At 30.9% G+C, this 9,512-nt stretch overlaps 1 long non-coding RNA gene across 1 annotated transcript; it reads right to left on the bottom strand.

Annotated features, from left to right (window-relative positions):
- Positions 1 to 418: 418 nt before the first annotated feature.
- LOC148197533 (uncharacterized) lies at positions 419 to 5,369 on the bottom strand. The gene is made up of 3 exons (XR_015786695.1): positions 5,046 to 5,369; positions 3,402 to 3,476; positions 419 to 652 (listed from the first exon to the last, which is right to left on the bottom strand). It is a non-coding gene; the product is annotated as an uncharacterized LOC148197533 (long non-coding RNA).
- Between the last annotated feature and the right edge of the window lie 4,143 nt (positions 5,370 to 9,512).

Raw genomic sequence — 9,512 nt, 5'->3', positions numbered from 1 at the left:
TTTTAAAATGTTACCGGCGGTTTTAACCCCCGCAAATCATATTTCCCGCGGTTGGAAAAACCGGTGGGAAAACGTCCGTCGCCAAGCAAGTACCGGCGGTTCTGAAAAAACCGCCAGTATTAGCGGGGGTTCCCAGAAACCGCCGGAATTTCCAGGGGTTTTGTAGAAACCGTCGGAATTTCCAGGAGTTTTTTAGAAACCGCCGGAATTAGTTGGGGCTTTATGAAAACCGTCGGGAATAGCAGGACTACTCAAAAACCGCCGGAACTAGCAGGGGTTATCTCAAAACTGCCCCTACTTTTGATGGTTTAGTTTACCGGGATTTTAAAACCGCCGGGAATTTGTATAGTTCATTTTTTTTATTGTAATAAAATTAGATTATAATAAAAATGATTTTATTGACAAAACAAACAATAAATTAATATGAACTAAAATTTAATAATATTGTATAAAATAAACTACATTGTTCAACCTAATATCATTCATACAACTAATTGTTCATACATAAAAATTAAAAAGAAAGAGGTTCATTACATATGTTCAATATAGATGTTCAATACTAAAAGTATGACTCATAAAAGTATTCAATAACAATATCTAATTTTTTTTCTTCATTACATCCATTGTTTGGCCCACTCCCTTGATCAGATACCTACAATATAACATAATAATTAGTCGATAATATATTTAATAAAAAAATCATAAAAGTATAGACTAAAACAGAGAGTTTGTAGACATAAAACTAGATACTTTCATCTTACCTCATAATTCTTGATGTTATCTTTTTATCTCTCTTGTTAAGTTATCGAGAAAAATCACTCCAAAATGACAATATTATTTGTGCATTAAGTATTTCTAGCCTCTGTTATGCTGTCTATGGGAAAATATGTTTGCTAGGTACATTGTTCTTGAAACGAAATGTTGTTTAAGGTGCAGATGCATGCAGAAAAAAAAAACACAGGAGACAAGAAGAATCACCTTCCCAGCCATACAATTAACATGTGATTCTAATACTGCTCCCCTTACTCCTTAATAAACTCCTTAAGAACCCTTTTCTCTTCTCTACTCCTAATACAAGCCACCAACCCAACAGAAGCACCAGAACTTATATGTTGTAATGTTTTCATTATGCTAAGAAATCAATTTCCAAGGTAGAAGAAACATCACTGTTGATTGCCCCCTCTGTCTCCTAATATCACTAAATCCACTGTCACCACAACACCTCATGGTTTCCATTATTCACTCACTTAATCATAAACTATATCAATTTGAAAGAACCTTGCCCTTATGTCCCCCAATAGCAACATCTTAATGCTAGCCTAGATTCCAGGCTAATGAAGGATGTTTTTGGCTATAACTCAGCATTGTTTGTGCTAGCCACCATTATTTAAATCCACCCCTCACTTATACTTTGAAGAAAGACATAAAGTGCAAAACTAATTCAAATAGAAAGCAACTTCAATTATACACATGACCATCTAGAGATAAGTTATACTATTGAATTGTAGTTGAGAAGATGGGATTATTGAACTGGTTCATCACAGAGAGGAAGCAGGGGAATAATGTTTCTAAATTAAAATTAAAATTAAAACTTTGTTAATGGTATATTTCTTTCATCATCGGGAAATAATGTTTCTAAGTTTTGTTGTTGAAACGGTTCACATTCATGAACTTTGTCAACATCATCTTCACTCATGTTGTACAAGTCTCTAGGCTTTATATGTACAGGGATGCACCAATTTTTATCAAACTCATCATCTACATAATATACCATTTGTGCTTCTGATGCCTGAATTCTGTTTTCCTGTCTCCTAATTATTTCATTAGTGAAAACATTTGTACTTTTAGTTATATGGTTATTAGTAACTTCATCTGGCTATTTTTAATTTGGAGGAGAGTTGAAAACTTTGGAGAATTCTGCTACATGCAGAGTGGGCAGTGCTGGTTTCACTTTCAAGGGTCACCTCCTATGATTGATTTAAAGAAACACTCCTATCTCATGCCCCACCACCATTCCCACAACTTATTTCATTCTCCTCTTTTCAACTCTCTCTCTCACAACCACATCCTCCTCTCTTCACATATTAGTCCAAGGAGCTGCGTACCAAAAATATTCTTCTTGCTAGGAATTTAAGCATGAAGTTAACTTAAGAAAAAATAAAAATAGTATAATATAAAGAAGAAAATTAATATTGTTTTAAAATTTTGAGTTAGAGACGATGATAATAACTTATGTCTTAGAATAATGTTTTTTTATTACGGTTGTGTCTTGTTTTAATAACCCCTTGTCTTTGGTGTTGGTTGAGATGCCAGGAATCATATCTTATAATCATACTGGGGCATTGGATTCTATCTAAATCCCACCATATTATCCGCATAAATAAATGAAGAATATTTCTATAAGCTAAGAGAAAAACAAATATTACACATACTACAAAGATCTGTATTTTTACACATAACCAATCAAGTGTTTAAAGGTATCAATCTCCATTAGGTTATTGTTTTCTTGAACTGCTCTTTACTTCACCAACTTGTTATTCCCTTAATGGATATTAATGACAAAGCTTAATCGATTTGACTAAAACAAAATTGAGAAAAGAAGCTTTTGTGTTTATATTAATGTCGAAATATTATAGAAAGATGCTTTATAAAGAATAAGACTTTTTTTTAATGAAGATGTAATAATAATAGCAAGTGTGTTACTTACTGACCTAATATCTAAGGGTGGTAAACCAGACCTATATATATGGTGTAATGTTACTGTGAATAATGTTTTTTTTTTAGTGCAAGCAGGTACTAGGCTAGTGCATAGATGGCATCTTACTTTGAACCTCAAAATTACTCGACTGTTGGTCAAAGTTTAATTTAATTTGAAAGGACACAAAGGAGGAAGTTAAAGGAAAATAATAATTGGAAAAGGTAGCTGCACCAAAATGTTCAGTCATTAACTAAACTATTAGCTAGGTTCTCAACCTAGCTAGCCACATTTTCTTTTTTTCACTAACAGACACTGAGTATAAAAGAAATTAACTTTAATAATATTTAGGGTATTCAAGAGACCATGTTCCCTACTGGTCTCTATTTTCTGAAAGTATAATCATTTATTAAAATGACAAACAGATCTCTCTCTCAACCTCTGTTATTTATAGATGATATCCACTACATTATATTCTCTTGTTGCCCTTTTACACTCAACATTCAGTATCATTACAACATTGTCGATCTTAAATCTCTCCAGTACAAGTTTCCCTTAATAAAAAAAAGTCAGCATCCTCTAAATGAATAGTCCCCATAAACAGTACTTTGAATCTAAAAACTAAGTTCTCAACAAGAAAAAAGAATATACAGTTTTTGGTTATATATTGCATTTATGAACTTAGCCATTAAAATTAGAAAAGAACCTTCTTAGTTATCTTGTCCACTTCATCAATGTAAACAATCCCTTGTTGAGCTGCTTGAACATTGAACTCTGCTGCCTATATGGGAAAAACCAAACTCACAAATAAGAAATGGCAAGTAGAACTAGAAACAACACAAGATATCTTCTGAAAATGCTTAAATTATAAGTAAGTTTAATAACAAAAGTATTCCTCAACAAAGTGGTTTGGGTAGGGCATACGATGTGCAGGGACATAAATATCATCAAAGAATCCAAGACTTACTGCCAGCCACAGATTCAGAATTATTAAGCAGGACTATCTTGAATAAATCAATATTTGACAATCAATTAACATTTCAGATAAAGCAGATAGTGAATGGTGTTGTTTCATGATGAAAAAAATAGGTTGTTTTCAGTGTCACATTACAGATACAGAAATACAAAAACTAGCTCTGGTAACAACTCCATAGAAAGTCACATTATTCTTATAGAACACACTTTTAGCGTCAATTAAATTCATAGTTATCGATCCTAATAGAATAGCATGATGACTGACTGTTAGGTTCCTAGATAGAGGAAACCAGGAAAAACCCACTGCATAAAATAAATAAGCAAACAGGTTGGTTTTCTCCCAAGAAGAGAAGAACTCAACAAGGATGAACAAGATATGCTACCGCGTCAAAACACCCAGAATTCTAACAAGATCCAATGCATTAGTGCTAGAATAATGAACAAACACACCTAACCAAGAGTGATACTACCTTGCCTCATCTAAATTGTTAAAGAACAACTTTGAACATCAATATGTTGGCTTTTATAAAGATTGCATTACAACAACTACCATGCCAGGATCTTATAATAAACTCTCATGAAGTCTTATTTTACTTTTAATGGGTATCATCATGCCACATCACTTATAAGCAACTCTTACAAGTTCTGTTCCAACAGTGGAGTTCAATGTTTGAAGAAAGGTGGTCGAATTGTAAAGCCTAGTTGTAACTTCAGATATGAGACATACAACTTCTATGATCCTACCAATGTTGAAATACCAGCAGCACCAGCACCAAATGTGTCTGCTCTTCCTCTTCCTCCGATAGATACCTTGTCTATATAAGGTAAACGTCAACTCCTTCTTGAAATGTTGAAACTCAAAATTTGATGATTTTAATAAATTCTAAGAAATTAGTTAGTGCATTTTACCGTTTCTCAACCTACAAAATTGAAACACTTTTTGATAAAATTATTTTCCATGAAAGTGATTAGACTTGTTGAGAACTAATTTATTATCCTCAATCCTATAAATATATTAATTATTGAAGTTTCTGTTTTGGCAGGAAAGAGCAACACTTCTCTAACTGTAATAGCAATAGCCTTTGTCACACTAGTAATTCTTATGTGCATCTGTTTAAGAACGAGGAAGTCACGGAAACAGATTGAAGGTAAGCTAACATTCTTTTAGATGCCGAGATGCATCCAAAGATATCAGATTTTGGCATGGCAAGATTAGATTGTGGAGTTCAATGTTTCAAAAATTGTTATTAAAGTGTTAGACCAAACCAGAGACAAAATGTTTTGAGTTACCACAAAAAGATCGAACATCAGTCGATCGAACAAACAAAGAACGAGAGAGCCAAAACCGGACAGCCAAGATCAAACACAGTCTTACCTTGACGGTCAGTGCGGGAGCCCACCAGAGCACCTCGAACTCGCTCAACCCACAAATGCCTCGACGCCTCCACCTCGATGCCTCAACCTCGACGTCTCCACCTCGACGCTCCACCTCGCAGAAGAAGACGAACACGAAGCCAAGCAAGAAGAGAAGACGAACATGAAGCCAAGCCAAAGAAGAAGCCAAGAAGGAGAAGATTGTGGTACGGGGTAGGGTTTGGGGGAAATTTTGATGAACACGAGAAGGTTTTAGGGTTCAAAATATCTGAAACTAGAACAGATGTTACTGAAACGAATGACCAAAGGCGCGGGGAAGGGGATATGGGTGCGTAAGTATTATAAAATTAAAAAAAAATATATTTTAGGGGCGGTTTTCCATAAACCGCCGGGAATTATTCGGGGTTTCTAGAGCCGCCGGAAAAAACCTCTCCTAAAATTAATTATTTTTGTAGTGAACCTTTTTCTTTTATACATTAATTATGTTTTTTTGAGGTTGTCGTTGTTACTCGAATTTAAGGCTACAAATAAAAGGAAACATTTTAATTAAATAGTAATTATCATTTGAGAATTAATTAAGATGATTATTTTATACGAAATTTTAATATGCTTTTAAGTCGGTATTAATGAAGCAAAAATTATATATATATATATATATATATATATATATATATATATAAGGGTTTGCTAATTTACCTAATGTCTATTTTAGTTGGTACATTTTAGTAAAATGTACAAGTTTTAATGGAAAAAAAAATCCTCATTCAAAGAAAAACTTACTTTAAACCCAAGGATATTTTAATAATTTTAATATTTAATTTAAAATAAAAAAAATAAAAGTTAGTTATTTACAATCCTTGACTTAATAACTACCTTTTAATTTTTTATTTTAGAAAAAATAATAACTACTAATACACGTGGCAACAATCATAGATGATAAATAACTACGTGGTAGCAATCATGGATGATAAATAACTACGTGGTAGCAATCATGGATGATAGGACTTTGGGTTTAGGATTTAGAGTTTAGGATTTAGGATCTAGGATTTAGGATCTAGGTTTTTAGTTTAGGATTTAGGATTTGGGATTTTACTTACAAAGATTCTACTTGCAAAGGTTACTGTTGGTAGTGCTTAAACAAAAGAATTTAGAGAAGACACTTTTAAAATTTAACTATAATTATCCATAAAAATGATTAGTAGTTATTAGTTTTAACTTAAATTAGGTTTAATTAGTAATACTTATGAGTTGGAATTATGTATACCAATTTTCAAAAAATTAATTATGATTTTTTAAAATTTGAGGGTCATTACTTAAGAGTATTGTTGGTTTGAACATTGACTTAGTCTTAGAAAACTATTCTAAAATTTTATGCTTTTAAAATGTAATAACTTGGTAATATTTGTAGAAATTATAGTGATTTTTTTTCATCTTAGTGGCTGCTGCCACCGAAAGATAATAAGCAGATTAAAATATTAAACTTATTTAATTTGTACATAATCATTGATGTGTGATTGTGCTTACATATTATTATTATTTTCTAAAAATTGGATGTGATTTAGAGGCAATTACGATTCAGAATGGATAGAAACTGGTTTTATAGAAATAGACAAGAATTTTAGAAAATTATAGCTGTCATTATTGAGTGCCACTAATTGGTGGTATAGACTTATCGAATTATATTGAACTTTATTAATATTTTTATCTTAAAATTTTAAATTTTAGGTTTGGAATGGACTAGAAACAAATGATGTAGAATTAGTTATGAATTTAAAAAAATTATATTTTCTTGTGAGCATAATGACCTTGACAAAATAATTCATAAGGAATTTTAGAAAATTATATTTTTCTCGTCTTGAAACTTTGTAACAATTATTTTTCGGAATTATCAATAATCACAGGGGAGTAGTTGAACTAGGTCAGTATTCTTCTCTGAAGTTTAAAGGTGGATTTTTTTTCTTTTCTTCTGTGGTGCTCACTAAAAAATATTATTAAAAATATTTGACATATGTGGTTTGGAATTTTTTTCATTTTAATATGAAAGTTTATTAACTTTTATTGTTATCATACTATATTAGAATTCTTTGTGGGTCAAGTGTTTGACCTAAATAGCAGTTTTTTTATTGTGAAATTATTAAAGGCTACCATAGTACAACAATATTGATGTGTCAGAAAAATAAAAGGAATATAAGAGTAAATTGTAGGTGTCTTTTTCTTGACATATAGATGCCGTGATGTAACCATCTACTTCTAGAACTTTCAAGTAATGGGATGTCCCACGATCTTTGTCTTTTGTCACCATTATTGTATATATAATATCTTTGGTATTTTCAGTTTTCTTGTAACTAACTCATGCCCTAATATTTCATGTCCATAAAAAATACACAGGAAATAGTTTTAGTTAACTATGTAAAAAAATAATCATTTTTAATTTTTTTCTTTAAATATGTTTATATACTTGATATATATATATATATATATATATATATATATATATATATATATATATATATATATATATATATATATATATATATATGGGTTTGCTAACGCACGTATACCAGTTTTTTCAGTTGGTACAATGTATACCGGGTTTTAGTAGACAAAAATATCCTTATATATAATTGATTCTAAGTTTTAAGGTTGAGGGTATTTTAATAATTTTCATTCTTAAAACAAAAAAAAAAAAAAAAGAAACCCCCAAACTCGTGCTCACCTCTCTCATCCCTCTCAACTTTTTCTCTTTCATCTCTCTCACTGCAACATTTTCTCTGTCATCCTATGGTAGTCCCAACTGAAAAAAATTAGAAACACGGGCTCTTAAACAATCTTACAAAAAATGATTTTATAATGAGTTTTCATTTTATAATTTTTGTCTTATCTAATTTTATCCAATTTTCACAAGCATAAAGGAATTGGTAATTGACCTAGAAAAAATCAGAAATATTCACTGTTAAACAATTTCTTACAAAAAATAATTTTATCATGAGTTTTTATTTTATAATTTGTCTTATATAATTTTATCTAATTTTCACAAGCATAATGACATCAAAGGAATTGGTGGTAATTGGCTTGGAAAAAATCAGAAACACTCGTTGTTAAACAATTTCTTACAAAAAAAATGCTTTTATAATGAGTTTTCATTTTATAATTTTTGTCGCATATAATTTTATCTAATTTTCATAAGCATAATGACATCCGAAGGAATTGGTAATTGACCTGAAGGGTTTTTTTTAGAGATGATGATTCAACATATGCAAATGATGAAATTAGAGAGGTTAGTGAAGATGGTGAAATTGAAGAGATCTTGAATGAACCTTTGCTTGAAGGTGAATATGTCAATGACTCAACTCTTTACAAAGGTAAATTGTTTAACGACAAGTGTTTCTGATTTTTTTCAATTGGGGCTATAGTTGGGATGACAGAGAAAAGGTTGGAGAGGTTGAAGTGAGAGAGATGAAAGAGAAAGGGTTGAGAGGAATGAAAGAGGTGAGTAAGGGTTTGGGGGTTTCTTTTTTTCTTTCTAGTTTTGAGAATGAAAATTATTAAAATACCCTTAACCTTAAAACTTATAATCCATGATACATAAGGGTATTTTTGTCTACTAAAACCCGGTACACATTGCTAAAATGTACAAACTGAAAAACAAGCGTACGCACATTAGCAAACCCATATATATATATATATATATATATATATATATATATATATATATATATATATATATATATATATATATATATATATATATATATATATATACATATATGAATTTGCTAACCTAAGTTAGTTCTTTTTTTAGTTGGTACATTTTAACAAAGTGTATTGGATTTTAGTAGACAAAAATACTTTCATATATTATGGATTCTAAGTTTTAAGGTTAAGGGTATTTGAATAATTTTCACTCTCAAAACTAAGAAAAAAAAACAAGAAACCCCCCAAACCCTTACCACCCCTCTCTCATTTCACATTTCTCTCAACCATTTCTCTTTCATCTCTCTCACTCTAACATTCTTTCTGTCATCCTTACAGTAGCTTCAACTGAAAAAATCATAAACACTTACCTAAGCCTAATCCACCATCCTCACTTATCCAATTTGTTTCTCTCTCATCTTCATCCTCTCTCTCACCCACACACATTAACCCGCGACACCACAATTTGTTGTTATTGCTCTGTCCGTTCATCTGTTTTCCACTTTAATAACAAAATAATTGATTATGTTGATGTTGATTTTTGATTGGAGGGTTGTGTTATATCTTTTTGTTCTGATTGTTATTAATTTTTGTTTTTAAATTTTAGAATTAGTAGTTTATCTTTAGGGAGATTTGATATTTTGACTATTAAGTTGTTCGAATATATTTTCCAAAAGAAAAAAAAACTGTTATGTAGAGAAGGGATCCGGAAGGGGTAATTCATTGTCCAGAAAATGGATTTTTCTGAAGTCAGCTCTTAAAAATAATTCTAAAA

The sequence above is a fragment of the Vigna umbellata genome, chromosome 5 (assembly GCF_029865625.1).
Source record: "Vigna umbellata cultivar VRB3 chromosome 5, Vumbellata_1.0, whole genome shotgun sequence".
Taxonomy (NCBI): Eukaryota; Viridiplantae; Streptophyta; class Magnoliopsida; order Fabales; family Fabaceae; genus Vigna; species Vigna umbellata.
This window is presented reverse-complemented; position numbering and strand designations above follow the sequence as displayed.